Here is a 16,736-nt window from a genome sequence, read left to right as displayed (position 1 = left end):
TATCCGTTTTCTATCAGATGCCCCCAGTTCTCAAAGATGTTTCTGTCCTCTTCGAATGCCATTCTCTGTCATTGCCCGATAGCCAAGACTTAATTCAAATGTCTCCCTCTGACCTGTAGACAGAGGAGTCGGTGCCTGATTCCTTGTAATCCCCTAACACAGAGCACAGAGGTTGGCAAACTACAGTCCTGTGGGTCAAATTCAGCCTGTCACCTATTTTTTTATAAATAAAGTTTTATTGGAACACAGCCACCTCATTTGTTTCTGAATTATCAATGGCTGCTTTCCTGCTACTGTGTTAGAGTTGAGTCATTGCTAACAGGGACTGTATGACCCGCAAAGCTTAAATATTCATTATCTGGCCTTTGGCCCTGCCCTAAAACATTTGCATATATAGAGCAGGGTCCTTGCCATCTTGGACAGAAATTGTTTGCTTATTTACCTGCTTGCTCACCCACATCATCTTTGTCTTAGTCCTTCAAGGTACAGACCATGAAGTACAGGGGCTCTGGAGATGGACTGCCTGATTTTAAGTTTTAGCTCTGCCCCTAAACGTGTGACCTTGAGAAAATTACTTCGTCTGTCTGGATCCTCAGGTTTCTCATGGGTAGAACAGGGATAATAATAATAATAATAATCTCACAGGGTTGCCATGAGGATTAAATGAGATATTACAAAAGTGCTCTGAATAGCGTCTGCAACAAAAAACGTTCACCTGTAAGTCATCTTTGTATCTCACATGCCATTCAAATGCCTCTCATTGTTAGAGTGCCTGAAATCTAGTGCTCTCTCCATAAAGGTTTCTTGCATTTGTTGAAAGAGTAAATGAAGGGGAAAAAAAACATAAATATTCCTGGAGACTTAAAATAAGAGAAAATACCCAAAGTTGTAGACTGATTCCACGCACAAAGCCAAAGTATAACTCAGTGTACTTAAAGGAGGGGCAATAAAGCAAAGACATAAAAGCCTTCACAGAAGAAAGAGAAAAGGAACAACTGGAAACCTTTTGTTAAATAATAGAAATTCTCCGTGTGTTACGTAGTTTTTTAACAGAAGAAAAATATAGAAATGTTGTAGGAAAGCTTGCCCTCCTCTATTCTGTTGGGTTTGAAAGGAAGGAAGTTGTGACACCAACATAACCTTCACCCACAGTGTATAGTAAGGGAGGAGCTTTTCTAAATCCTTATGGACCATGACTGTGAAATTAACCAAATATGTACCTACAAGAAATACCTACAATCTGGCCCCCATTGGGACTAGATACTTCTCTAGCTTGTGCATATCCAGGACCTCTACTGTGCATCTCTTTCCAGAGTCAGTGTTTCCTATGCTCTTTTTAATCCTGTAGCTTCTAAGCTGAAGCCAAAGCCATAGCACTTTAGCTCTGTCACTGCTACGGGGAGCTGTGCTAATTTGCCATGATTAGAAAACGTTTGAAGGTCTTTGCCAGTTTTTATCAAGGCATAAAAAGCAATTATTACAATTAATGCAATTTACCGTGTGTTACTCTTCCAGAAAAGCTATTTCAGGGTAGGTCTGCCATCTGTCCCTTTCAGAGTTATAAATCTTATAATTTAACTCTGTCCAGAAGCCCAGGTTTTGCATGTAAAACCTCAGAGAGCATCCTCAGAGAAATCAACTCCAGCATTTGCCTGTTGGGCTGTCCAAGGTCTCACGTTCATGGGCTCACCTTACCTCCATTGTGGGAAAGACTCTCCTGGCTGGGCAGGGGAATGAAAGAATCCGCCCTCTAAATGGATATTCAGACATTTGTTTCTGCAGAGGGAGAAACAGCCAGCAGAGGGAGCCTCCTTTTTGCCGTCAACAACCCTGTCCCTTAATACAACACTGATGCTTGAAGATGCAGTCCGCCAGCACGGCTTCTGACAACCAGGAAATAGGGAGGAAGCCTTATAGATGGCATATGCTGTCACCCAAGCCAATAGAAAAGAGAAAAATGCTTTGCCAGGGGGATCCAGGCTGAGCAGAAAAGAAAGGAGGAAACAACGTGATTCCTAGTTTATATACCATGTGTTTTTAAACAAAATTTAAGGTGGACATCCAAGATCAAAGTTCAACTGTCAAAGTTCAAGATAAAATGTAAAACAACTATTTGTTATTGTTATCCTTTGGGGGAGGGAAAAAAAGCTTTATCTCTGTCTTTATCTTCCTTTTTAAATGATTTGGGGTTCTTGGGAAATATGAAGCGATATGACCCATTTTAAAAAGCATGGTGCCAGCCACATGGCTGGAAAACTCGTACTTTGCTTCTCACCAATTTTCCTCCTCCTTCCTCTGAAAGAAATCTGGCTGCAGAGCTGCTAAGTGTGTAGTGAAAAGAAAAACGGGGCAGTCTTTTCCCAGTGAAAACAGGATTCCCAAAGACAGTGAGAAACAAACCAGCTTTTCTCCCTGTTCACGCGTTTGGTGGAAGCTGCCATTTCTCAGGTTTGGCACCTCTTTCTTTTCCAATAAGCAAGAAGATTTTATGTAAGATGTTTGTACACCTATAAAATACTATCTGTATGGGTTTTTTTAATGGCTGAATTTTTTTTTAAGTAATTTGTTTTTATTTATTTATTTTTGTCTGCGTTGGGTCTTCATTGCTGAGCGTGGGCTTTCTCAAGTTGTGGCGAGCGGGGGCTACTCTTCGTTGCGGTGCGTGGGCTTCAGTAGTTGCGGCACACGGGCTCAGTAGTTGTGGCTCGTGGGCTCCAGAGCACAGGCTCAGTAGTTGTGGTGCGTGGGCTTAGTTGCTCCGTGGCATGTGGGATCTTCCTGGACCAGGGCTCGAACCCGTGTCCCCTGCATTGGCAGGCGGATTCTTAACCTCTGCGCCACCAGGGAAGTCCCTTAATGGCTAAATATTTTTATAATTTTTTTTATCCCGATGCTTTGGCTTGTACATCTTTTTTTACTGAGATCCATGTAGCCCTTGGGTTTTTAAGAAGTTGCTGGAAAATAAATTAGGTTCTTTGAGATGACTTTTGGAACCTTCAGAATTTGTTTTTCAGGAGACAGACTCTTTCCTCTTGTCTACCTTCAGATGAAGCCAAGGAATTGGGACGAGGGCATTTGTCTGAGGTGTAGCGACAAATTCATCCTTCTTCAGTCAAAAGGGCTTGGAGGTGCAGGGAGTTAAACTTACTGTTGCTGGAAACTTTCCATTTTCCTCAGATCACATGAGCCAACTTCACGCTCTCACCCACGTGGCAAGGGAAATAGAGACATCAGTTTTCAATGTCAGTTTCTTAAACATCGTGTACCTGACAATGTTTTAGCCATGTATTTGCTGTCACATTTTATATCTGCTGTCAGGCTTTAGTTTACAAGTTAAGGTGAATATTGAAAAATCGCTATCAAGATACATCTGAAGATTTTACACAGGATTGGGTTTTACATATACTAGCTCATGTGCAAATATATAATTGGCAAAGTAAATGAAATACAGTTAGTAGATATGAAAATAGCCAATAAAGAGATCACCATTGTTATCGTAAGTGTACGGCCAAACCCTTTTATACCATTTCAGACTGTGAGCCTTAAAGTAGAACTTCGGTGGCAACTGAGATTCACGTGAATGGAATGCAAAAGCAAAGCAACCCGACATACCTGTCATGGTCACAGGCTCTCCAATGACTCCTTATGGAAGAGTGGGCTCTGACTGGACCAGTGGTGTGCACGTGGTCCACTGGCAGCCCCAGAGTCTCTGTGAGAGGGTCCAATGACCGGAGATGGCCTCATACAAAGGACTCTGCCCAAAGTTACTATAGTAATGAACTAAGCAAAGAAGACCAGGTCCTTCCAGAGTCTGAGAACACACAAAAGAATGATCAGTTAGGACCTAGAGGAGAACTGAGCCCACACACACAGAACAAGGAAAACAAGAAGGGATACTTAAGAGAGAACATAGACACTAGAAAATCAAGCCAGTCTTAGAAGGCATCTTAGTTCCTGATGGGTTTTGATCTTGCGCATGAATGTTTTTATAATATACGCCCTTTTGCTTCCGTTTCTAAGGTGAGCCTTAGTTCCTTCTTTCAGAATAATCCTAGTATGAGAGGTACTACTACAGATACTACTACTACAGACTATTATAAATAGCCTAGTTTAATCCCTAGGACAGATATTATTGTTATTCTTAAATATCTCATAAATATACTCTTAAACCTATATAGAACAAAGATGACTGCTCTTCACTTTCACATGGTACTATGTAGACTTGATTTCTGTATGTAGAATCTTTCTGCCCTCTACAGACAATTAAACAGTTCTCCAGAGAATATAGGTCCCTGGCACATACCACCTAGTCAACCAGCTGCCCCTATAGATACTTGGAATGGTGAGAAAAAGTGAATATCTGTTTGCTTACGGCTGTTCCTTTTATTTAGGTGTTGTTTTTTAAAAAATAACATTGGAGAAAATAAAAGTAGAAAAATTATAAAATTTCAATGAAAAGGAAACCTCAGGGAGAATGGGACATTTTTCAAAACTGGAAGATACAGGCACCTAGATAGGACTGTTTTTGGTTGGTGTTGACCTCCATTCCCTGTGAACTGTTCATAAAAAATAAAGGAAAGTTATGAGGTAATTCTCACCGTTCACCTGCGGACAAGTGGTACTGAGGTTTGTAAAGGGACTGGGAGTAGAAAATGGACAGGAGGTAGACATACATGGAACGGCCAAAAGCCACAGGTATAGTTCACTTATTCAACAAGTATTTACGGAATTCCAGACATTATTTCAGGTGCTGGGGATATAGCAGTGACAAGAACAAAGTCCCTTCCCTCGTGGGGCTTATATTCTAGTTCAGGGCATCCCGAAGTGTGACTTACAAACTGCTAGTCTGTGGAGGGTCAGTGGTCTATAGTAGAAAGGGGGTCCTCTGATTTTAAATGTTGGAAAATACTTGGTTGAATGAAATCAGGTAGATTTTCTTATAGCAGGTCTTTACCACTGTATTGGTTTGTTAGGGCTGCCATAACAAATTACCACAGACTGGGGGCTTAAACAACAGCAATCTATCGTCTCATAGTTCTGGAGGCTGGAAGTCCAAGATCAAATGTGGGCAGGAAGAGGCCTCTCTCCTTGGCTTGTAGACGGCCGTCTTCTCCCTGTGTCTTCACATGGTCTTCCCTCTGTGTCTGTGTCCTCATCTCCTCCTGTTGTAAGGACACTAGTTACATTGCATTAAAGCCCACTCCAGTGACCTCATTTTACCTTAATTATCTCTATGAAGAGCCGATTTCCAAATACAGTCACATTCTGAGGCACTGGGTGTTAGGACTTCAGCATATGAATCTTGGGGAGAGAAACAGTACGACCAGTAACAACACTTTTGTGATCCTGAGTCTTTCAGAATTGTAAATCGGATCATGTCAGTCCCATCCCCCTGCCTGTGCTAAGACCCCTTTAATGAAACAGTGAATCCTAATGTAAACTGCAGACCAGTTATTAATAACGTATCGGTGTTGGTTCGTCAGTTGTAACAAATGCACCACACGAATGCAAGGATATTAATAAAAGGCAAAACCATGTATGGAGGACAGACGGGATATATAGCAACTCTGTACTTTCTGCTCTAATTTTCTGTACACCTAAAACTGCTCTTAAAAATATCAGTTTTTTAAAAAAAGACAAATCCTATATAAACAGCCAAGAAAAAGACCCTTTGAATTACCAGAGATCTTGGGGCGCTGCCCCTTCCCCCCACCTTCTTCCCCTCCTTTCCCTCTGTTCCAGCCATACTGACCTTCCTTGTGGTTCTCAAGCCTGTCAGTCTTGTTCACAAGGGAGGGTGTTTTGCTAGTTGTCTCCTCAGCCTGGATTAACTTTTTTTCTCCCCAGATTTTCCCGGTCTCAGTTTATCTGTCATCTCCTCAGGGAGGTCCTCCGAGACTACGTCTAAGGTAGCCCACAGGGCACTGTCCCACCTCCCTGCTTTTATCTTCTTCACAGAATTTATCCTTGCCCGGTTCATTATATTCTTGTGTCTATGCTCTGTTCCTTCCTTTTTGGCCCCCAGGTTCTGGTTCTCACTGAGCCCTCGCTGACTCCTTATCACCCTGAGACCTCCTGGTCCAATCCTCCATCTGACCTGATCTATTCCAGCAGCCTCCTAACTGGTTATCAATAAGATACAAATGGGGCTTCCCTGGTGGTGCAGTGGTTGGGAGTCCACCTGCCGATGCAGGGGACACGGGTTTGTGCCGCAGTCCGGGAAGATCCCCCATGCCGCAGAGCGGCTGGGCCCGTGAGCCATGGCCGCTGAGCCTGCGCGTCCGGAGCCTGTGCTCCGCGACGGGAGAGGCCGCAACAGTGAGAGGCCCGCATACCGCAAAAAAAAAAAAAAAAGATACAAATGAAGATGGGTGGGAGTCCTTGAAAATGATTCCAACAATTTTGTCCTTTCAGTCCGATCTGGATTTAATTTCACACACAAGGATTTTCCCGCCCCCCGACCGTTTTCTCTTGGACAGTGCAACTGGAAACACATGAAGAAAATAAATAAATAAATAAATTCCCTTCTTCCCATAAAGATCTTTGTTTAGCATTTCAGATTGAACATCTTGGAACTCTTAGGGTAACCACCTGAGTTGATCTCAGGTGGTATAGTTGAGAAAGGTGATCCTGAGAACAGCAAGAATTTATGAGGCAATTTAAAAAAAGATCGTTTGAAAAACACAGAGTGTTCCTGGTAGACTTTGGAGCACAGGTGTACCTTCTTCTATTTGGAAAGAATTGCAAAGCAATACTGTCCAACACTGTAGATGAGCTGATGCATGGCAGCAGCTCCTCAATTACCTGGAAGTAAATGGGCTTTAATGGATGATTTAAGAGGTACAGGAGAGGGCTCAGGGACTTTTATGCCTCATTCTCGGAAGGGAACTACCCCTGCATCTCAAAAAACCATCGCGGGGTGAATGCGTCAATGGTTTTATTTTTTGTTTGTTTCGTTTTATCCTTGTGTGTTTTGCTCTGTTTTGCAAACAACAGAAACAAAACAATTTTAGCCAAGATGGGGCAGGGGAGGGGGGAGTTGGTAACAGAGACACGGGGGAGTCTCCTGGAAATGATGGGCAGAAACGGAATCTGGTTCCAGAAGGCTCCCTGTCTCCCTTCCCCTCTGCCTGGCTGCCTGTGCCTTAGCTTTCTCTGCGAACTGCCTTTCCTTCTCTGTGTCACAAGGTGGGCACCAGTTGCCCTCTTTCTGTTATCTAAATGGACAAAAATAAGTCTAGCAGCTGCAAGAGGCCAGCATGAGTCTCTCGGTGTCAATCCAGATTCCTGGGAGAAGTCATCTCAGTGGTACAGTGTCCATCTCTGGTCCAGTATCTGTGGCCGAGGGGAACAGGGCAGAGACTCACGGTACAAACTCGCCTCCTTCCACCTCCGTGCTCTGTACATTGTGAGGGAGGGATGAGAGGTAGGTTGGGAAGTGAGAAAATCCTCAGAGAAGGGGAGTCGTTGGGAGCCAGACTAATACTCCCCCAGGGTTCCACAGCACATGTATATTGGTCATTCAGTCATTGAAGATTTATTGAGCTGCTACTATAAGAGGGCAGACTTGCAGGTACTGAGAACAATCCCTGCCCTCTAGAAGCTGGGAATCTAGCCGGGAATCAAAATATACATGTACGGAAGTTGTCAGGAAACATGTAAAGAGGACTAAACATGTGTAGGGGTAAAATATTCATTGAGTACTTGCACTTGTAAGATGCTACAGAATGTTAGGGAGTGAGGGTACTAAACCCCCTCCTCCCTGCCCAAGTTCAAAACCAACTGAGAAATAATATAAAGAAAACAGAGACTGAAATACTACCTTTATTACCAATAAAGGCTAGGTTTTGGGGAGGTATAGTTGTTATCTGCCATCCAATGGACTTCCCCAGAATTAGGCAGAGATGGTGTAGCTGGGCATATAGAATGGAGTTCTAAACTTCATTTATGTGAACACCTACTATATGCCAGGCCCTAGGCTCTAGATAATGAAGGTACAGCGGTGAACAAAATTTAAGTTTCTGCCCTTATGAACTTGGCTTTCGAGTAGAGGGAAACAGATCCAAAACAGTAGGTAGTAATGTATACACCTGTATTGTCAGTGCCGCCATTACAAAGTATTACGGACTGGGCGGCTTCAACAACAGAAACAAATTTTCTGACAGCTCTGGAGGCTGGAAGTCTGCAATCAAGGTGTCTGCAGGGGTGGTTTCTTCTGAGAGGCATGAGGGGAGAATTTGTTTCAGGCCTTCTCCCCTTGGCTTGTTAATGGCCGTCTTCTCCCTCTGTCTTCACTTAGTCTTTCCTCTGTGTGTGTCTGTGTCCTGATTTCCTCCTGTAAGGGCACCTGTCACATTGGATTAGGGCCCACATTAATGACCTCATTTTAACCTTAGCACATCTGTAAAGACCCAGTGTCCAAATACAGCCACATCTGGAGGTACTGAGGGTTAAGACTTCAACACAGGAATTTTTGAGGGGGGACATAATTCAGCCAGTAATGAAAAACAAAGGAGCACGATAGAATGCCAGTGGATGGAACATCATTGTAGACAGAATGGTCAGGGAAAACATTGCTAAGGAAGTAAAACTTGAATACAAGTTTTCTCTCTTTTTGTAAAAAAATTGTATTGGAATATAGTTGATTTACAATGTTGTGTTAGTTTCAGGTATACAGTAAAGTGAATTAGTTATACATATACATATATCGACTCTTTTTTCAATTCTTTTCCCGTATAGGTCATTACAGAGTACTGAGTAGAGTTCCCTGTGCTATACAGTCCTTGTTGGTTATCTGTCTTGTATATAGAAGTGTGTATATGTGAACCTTAATCTCCCAATTTATCCCTCCCCCTTCGCCTTCCACCCCCCGTAACCATAAGTTTGTTTTCTACATCTGTGACTCTATTTCTGTTCTGTAAATAAGTTCATTTGTACCATTTTTTTAGATTCCGCATATAAGCGATGTCATGTCATGTTTGTCTTTCTCTGTCTGACAAGTTTTCTTTTAATGAACGATGAGTCTCTTGAGACCTGGGGCCTTTGGAGATATTCCAGATGAAGTAATGTAAGCAAGGACTTGGGCTTGGAAATGTGTGTGAGATATGTGAGGGGAAAGTTGAGGAAATTGATCTGCGGGGATTCACAAGAGGTGTTTGGTTTGGTTTGGTTTGGTTTGGTTTGGTAGCAATAGGAATGAAAGTCACAAGCATGCAGTTAGCATGAAGTTAGGAATTTAGGATTTATCTTGAGACAGCTAAGCTGAGAGAGAGTCCTTTGAAGGTTCCAAGAAATGGGAGGAACAATGAACGGTGTCTCTTGGGAAGAAAAATCTAAGCTCGGTACATACAGTGAACAAGAACCGGGCAAGCTGAAGGCCAGGAGATCGTGCAGGAAGCTGTGATGAGGGTCCTGGTATGTGATCATCAAGACCTGCTTTTGATAGCAACTGGGGGAAGAAAAAATCAAAATTAGAGATGGTTTCTAAAGAAGAATCAACTGAGTCAGAATCGACATTCAAATCTCATAGTTACTTGAAAGAAGTCGTACTCATTAAACTCCCTGGAAATGGTAACCTAGAGTCAAGCTATGCCCATGTCTGTAGTTCATCTGTTGCTGCAATTAAAATGAAGAAAATGCAGCCACGCTTGGATTGGAAATGCTGAATAGGTCTCCAGTCTCAAGGGACGGCAGTTCCCCGGCTGTGCTAACAATTGGAATTCTCAGTGTTCCTTTGTCTTTTAGGCATATCCGCACTAGACCATTAGTTATGGACTGAACTGCGTCCCCCACAAAATCCATATGTCCAAGCCCTAATCCCTAGTATCTCAGAATGTGACCGTATTTGGAGATAGAGCCTTTAAAGGGCTAAATAACATAACATAAGACCGTATGGGTGGGCCCTAATCCAGTGTGACTGGTATCCTGTAAAGGAGATCAGTGCATAGTCACACACAGAGGGAAGACCACGTGAAGACACAGGGAGAAGACGGCCGTCTACAAGCCAAGGAGAGAGGCCTGAGAAAAAACCAACCCTGCTGACACCTCGGTCTTGGACTTCCAGCCTCCAGAACTGGGAGACAACGAATGTCTGTTGTTTAAGCCACCCAGTCTGTGGTACTTGGTTACAGTAGCCCAGCGAGCTGATCCACCATTCTATTCTGGTGGCCACTTCTGAGTATGCCCGAGAGTTCCAGGGACCTTCTTGGATCATCTTTTTCTCAGGTTTGGCTCACAGCCCACGTGTAGCCTCATTGCTTCAATGAAATCCATTTCACTTGTTCTGTCCTTAAATAGATAAAAAGGATTCTCATCACACCGACCCATCCAATCCGTAGGCACTAGTCACCTGTGGTTATTTCAACTTAATTAAAATTCAGTGAAATTTAAAAATTCAGTTTTTCTGTTGCACTAGCCATATTTGAGATGCTCAGTGGCCACACGTGACAGCACGTAGATCAAACATTCCTAGCATCACAGTAAGCTCTATTGGAGCAGTGCTGGTACAGGAGAGAGCTTAACCCTCTCTTAAAGCCCCAGCCAGGTTGCGTTTGTTATGACTCTCTCCATTGTGAGCAAAATAATCCCACTTGAGGTAGAATAAGTTTAAAAAAAAAAAAAGAGTAGAGGGATAGGAAGGTAGTGGTGGGCCTTCTTGGAAGATATAAAATATCCCACAGGATTACTAGGACAGATAAAAGAACCAAGGGCAGCTCTAACAAGTTTTGCAAGAGGCCTTTGTGGGCCTTTCTTCAGTGGTGCTGTCAATTTCCATGTCTTTCTATTCCACGTCTCAAAAATCAGGAAAGGGAAGCATTTCAGTGGCCAATTTTGAGACAAGGTTCTACTCAGCCAAACATGGGTGGTAAAGAGATGGCTCCTTAAGGAAAACAATGGTCACATGATGTCCACCCTGGTTTCTTCCCCTTGATCTCAGGGAACAAGGAGTCAGTGTGAGTGGGACCACCACCCCAATCAGGGTCCAGTCCTCTGGATAAAGGTATCTCTTTAGTTGTTGCTTCAGAACCTTCCATGGCATAGTAAGCCTTGCATATGCTTTGATCTTTCAGTAAGTCACAACCAGCAAATAAGATGGTTCTCTTTACCTGTTTTGACAATTATCGGAGACTCACTTGGTACCCAGGTGCTGGTGTGGATGCTATGGGAGATATAAAAGGGAATAGGATATATTTTGTTAAAAATACATCTAGTCCCTTAATACAAACTCGTCTGTACAAAACTGGGTAATGTGAGAGAACTGAAAGGAGGCAGGTTTCACTGGATTCTCGGTCTCTTACTTCACCAACCTGAAGAAATACTTTTATCCTTTTTTGGCTTCACCAGTATGAAAAATCATACAAAACAAACAGCCTTCAAAGCAAAGGCTCTCCCTTCCAAAGCAACCATCTCATCTACTTTCACTAGCTCACATTGCCAAGATCAGCTGTAATGACATCTTGCCAAAGCCCAACATTTTATGTGAGTGAGAAAAATCCTGTAATTTTCCATTTTCATGAATAGTTTACTCCAAAAGAGTTTTCCGACTTGAATCCTGTATGTTTTATTTAAGTCATCGTATATATATCCCCCAACCATCCTGCAACGCTGAGCTCTATCATTGAAGCTAAATTCCACACAAAGATTTCAAACCCCTTTAAAATATGCTTCCTACCATAAAGAGGCCCCTTCGTTTTGAAGAACTCAGTTGAGATTGAATTCTCTCCTACTTGAAATTAAAAAACGTTACACGAATGAATCATTACAGTAATTGCATTTGTAGTTGAAAAATTAAATCACTAATGAGTCCAAAATTAATAATCAGCAAACAAAGGGAGGAGTATATGGAGTTGATGACAGCAAAAATGAATCTCCTGGCCAACAAAACAGGGGAGATTTTAATCTGGAGTTGCCCACTCCCAGCTGTCGAGTCCCTGATGAATGCGAGGGACCACAGTTTATCACGAGGGCAGAGTGCTAAGCGCATCAACGGATTTTGACTTGGTAAAGGAGATAACAGACACCTGTATGGCGAATCGCCACCGTTCCTGACTCCTCTCTAATTCCTTATTTCCAGTTGCACTGATAAATACCGTAATTGTCTTTTCCCAAGGGTTCCCAGTTCTTTGGAAATGCTCACATTGCTTCAGAGCTTTGCATGACCACGACGAAAGGTAAACGCGGAACTTAACCGTGCTGCCATATTTGAAACTTGAGTTATCTGAAGAAAGCTTGGTTTGTAAAGCCCTCCAAGAAAGAAAGCCAGCAAGTGATTTTTCTCTCTTGTTCAGATTCTCCTTTACTAGTTTAAACCACCTGTATTTATTCTGTCATTTTTATCTCCCTGGCTCCATTCCCTTTTGTGTTGTGGAAGAGTATTTACTCTCCCCCTTTGTATTACATAGTGTTTATTGCTTTGTAAGAGCAGTTTGCCTTTTGCCTTTTATCTTTTGCTGATGGGAGAATGTTGCCTTCTGAGTGGTTTCTGAACCCCGGGTATTAAAGCACTCAGCACAGGGCTGGCTTTCCCATCCACTGAACCCATTTCAAGTTCATTTGCATTGCCCGATACATATTTCTATATTTGTGTGTGCATCTAAGAGGAGCTGAAAATCATTAAAATTCACACTATACTGCATGCTCGAAAATCTTCAGAAAATTCATTGGCTGTCTCAGGAGTACTGGGATGCTTTTACCTTGCGTAGACTTGTCCATATCTTAGAGATTGTGAGTAAACATCCAGTGACTTACTCTAGGCTAAATTAAGGAGGTGTTGGGATTGAAATAAATATGCTTACTTATAAATGACCCGTTGAATGTGAAGGGAGAAAAGTGATTTTTTCATCTGCAGCAAGTAGATCAGTGTTTGCAGTTCACAAGTGCATACAGCTGTTAATTTTTTATATGGGTAGTTCCTGGTGTTTATGAATATCATTATCAAATAGTATATGCGGGCGTTTTCTGTTTACAGAATTGGAGATTTACGTGTGATTCCGTTAAATTCCTATCTGCTCAAAGTTGTTTTTATAATACGAGTAACACTTTTATATCTGTCATAATTCACAGGTCAAAATATTGTAGTCATGGCTTGGGAACAAATCTGCCAAATGGTTTAACTTTTTTTTTTTTTCTGTAGCTAATCACATTTGACTGATCTTTTCAAATTACACACTAAAAGGAAACAGAAATGTCGAATTTATTTGCGTTTGTTTTCGCTGAGTTTTGTCACTCCAGGGATAACGTTTACTGCACTTTTGATTTCTATTTGAAAATAAGTCGTCACCTCTTTTGGTTGAAACTCCACTCTCTGCTCTTTCTCCCATTCATTCTGTTCTTGCTAATTATGTGTTTTCTGGGAGCAGTATTTGCCTCTTATTCAACATGTCAGCTTTCTTTGAATGGATTTCAAGATGTTCTAGTAAGCTGAATAAGATTTGGGCTACTTTAGTTCCTCTTTGGGGAATAGTTCTTCAACCACCTTGACTGTTATCTATAATATTAGTTCATACCCCCTTCTTGATAAACTCTTCTTAGAATTCTGTGAGAGGAAACATTCTCTTTCTCCTGAAAGACTGATGTTTCTTTTAACAAATCATGAGCTAAAGGTAACTCATGGTGTTTCCCTTTTTGCCTTGGCTATTGGGGAACACAGAAGTATTTGATTTTCTATAGAGCATCTACTGTCCTGGATGTAATACTCCTGCTGCAGTATTTTTCTCCCTTGCCTAGCCCTTCTTTCAGTCACATAGCTCTAGTTCTCATATTTTTATTGTAAAGGAACTATTTTGTATGTCTTTTTTTTTCCTTGTCAGAAACTTCAAATACTTCTTTGGAAACAGTTGAAGTTTAAAAGAATTGATATGATCATCTGTATTTTAGAAGAAATATATTGTCTCTTTTTAAAAAAATTTTATTGTATTGTAGTTGACTTACATTGTCGGGTTAGTTTCTGCTGTACAGCAAAGTGGATCGGTTACACATATCCACATATCCACTCGTTTTTAGATTCTTTTCCCTATGGATAGGCCATTACAGAGTATTGAGTACTGTGCTATACAGTGGGTCCTTATTACCTATCTATTTTTTATATAGTAGTGTGTATATGTCAATCCCAATCTCCCAATTTATTCCCCCTGCTTCCCCCCCCAACCCCCAGTAACTTTGTTTTCTACGTCCGTTGAGCCTATCTTTGTTTTGTAAAGAAGTTCATTTGCACCATTTTTTTAGATGCCGCATATAAGCGATATCATGTGATTTGTCTCTGTCTGACTTCCTTCATTCAGATTGACTATCTCTAGGTCCATCCAGCTTGCTGCAAGTGGCATTATTTTGTTCTTTTGTATGTCTCTATTTGTTGACAGCAAACAGGGTATAGGCAGAAAATGTTTCAACACATCTTAAAGAAAGGAGGGGATGAACCCCATAAAAGATACACTGGAGGGGCTTCCCTGGTGGCGCAGTGGTTGAGAGTCTGCCTGCCGATGCAGGGGACGCGGGTTCGTGCCCCGGTCCGGGAAGATCCCACGTGCCGCTGAGCAGCTGGGCCCGTGAGCCATGGCCGCTGAGCCTGCGCGTCAGGAGCCTGTGCTCCGCAACGGGAGAGGCCGCAGCAGTGAGAGGCCTGCGTACCGCAAAAAAAAAAAAAAAAAAAAAAAAAAAGATACACTGGAGGATTTAGCATAGGTGATTCATATGGCCATGCTCTCAGACAGAAATCCCTGGGGAGTGCATGTTCCCCTTCGGTAATCACAGGAGAATTTTTGCTCCCACCATACACATGTTATAAAGTGTTTTGAAAATACGATGGTTGAACAAACCTAATAGTGTTTTTAAACTATTGCGACTGGTGCTAAGTGTCAGTGAGTCCGCCATTATCACTTCCTGCAGAGAAAACACATATTAGGTCTGACATCTAAGGCCCTAATGAGTTTCGAATCCCAATTCTTGTACAGATTATTTCTCAGTTCTGTCGTTTCTTTTTTTTTCATAATGGATACTAATCTGGTTCTTAATCTAACATTTTGGGCAGTTTAAAGAATGTTCAATCCTTGGAAATGTCTCATTTCCAGTCCAGGCGTGTTCGGTACACCCAGATTTCCTCAGTCTTAAAAAGTTCTTTTGCAAACCCTGCTGCTGATTCCCAATTCAGCAATTCCCATCAACAAACATGTATTTAGCCCCTAGTAAACGTGTCTGTGGTGCATGTGGGTAGGGGGAGGGGAGGGGTGGGAGGCCGAAGATGAAAGACCTGGACTCTCTCGCCGTCACGGGAGAAAGGACACGGGCCTTTGGCAAAGCAGAATGAGATCAGTGCTGCAGGAAGAAGGAGACTCATGGAGCTTGGGAGAATGATGCCGTGGCAGGAGGGGAGGTGGGTGGTGGAGCCGTCGGGAGAACAGAGGTGGCTCTGCAGTGGGGTCCACAGCAGGTGCCAAAGGAAGGTGCCTGCAGATGCCGTGCATGAAACAGTTTGCAGGTGGGAGAGGCTGGAGGCATAGGAAGGGGACAGCCAAGTCCGGCTCTCTTCTGGCTTGTTTTCAATTAGATTAAATTGAATTAAATGGAACACATTAATGAGAAGATAATAGAAGCGGCTTATCCAGAGACTTCATTCTAACTAGTGCCATCAAACGCCAGATAAAACATTAGATTAGCCCCTTCTGAGCTTGCTCTGAATTTCTGAGGAAAAAGTTAATTATGTAGCTTAGACCCAATGCATGATTTTCTCTGAAAGACCACACTTGTCCTAAAATTCCTTCTAATTAGCTCCTACTTTTTTCTTCTTCTCTTTTCTGCCCAAGGCCTTTGTAAAAAAAGGACCATGTGGATGCCTCCTTCAACCCTCAGGGAAATGGGTAAAGAGGTCCAACCAGTGGTCTGTGTAATACAAGGACAAATGCTCATGTGTCCCGGGGTGTCAAGGTCATGTTCTGGGGCTTTCAACAAAGAGAAACCACCATGGGTGGTCCATAGCTAGCTCTCATTATCTGACCGTGAAGACCTTCTGCTTATATATATTTACATACACACAAATATATTGATATATAAATCATATATTATATATATATGTATTATGTATATATATAATATATGTACCTGTATTACGATAATATAATAAATGTGCCATATTTAATATATATAATTGCGATTTTATATATATAGAAATATAAATACATAATGGCATCTATTGGATAATAGACATTTTCAGTTAATCCCTCTAATTCAGCCAATAATTTTAAATTTTCCGCCACGAAAATTTACGAGAAATTCACAAAAGCAGCCGTTGGTAGTAAAATGAACAATCTTGTCTGTGTTCCCACCTCTGTGAAGTTGCTGGCTTTCTGGAATGGTCCCAACAAGGCAGCAGTGGGCAATAAACGGCTAACACACCCAGAATGATTAACATCACACTCAGAATCTTCCTGCCTGCTGGTGTGTGTCAGAAGGGCCTGAGTGAAACCAGAGAGCCTTTGTGGATACAGGAAAAAGAAAATCACAAAACCCTGGTCTACGTAGGATCGACTTTTGCTGCCTTTTTCCACTTTCCAGAGCTAAAGATCAAGTAATTAATTGCATTATGAATCATTACAGGTTCTTTCAATGGGAGATATTGGCGTATTCACCTACTTCCATTGAACATGCAGCTACCTCCGATAGGTTAATTTTGGTTTTTCTTCCTTCCAGCTTATTACAAATCTAAACTACCTTCACAATTTATTTTTAGGATTACGGTTTGAAAT

The sequence above is a fragment of the Neophocaena asiaeorientalis genome, unplaced genomic scaffold, assembly GCF_003031525.2.
Source record: "Neophocaena asiaeorientalis asiaeorientalis breed wild unplaced genomic scaffold, Neophocaena_asiaeorientalis_V1.1 scaffold4, whole genome shotgun sequence".
NCBI lineage: Eukaryota > Metazoa > Chordata > Mammalia > Artiodactyla > Phocoenidae > Neophocaena > Neophocaena asiaeorientalis.
The sequence above is the reverse complement of the archived record's forward strand: the minus strand, read 5'-3'. Positions refer to the sequence as shown.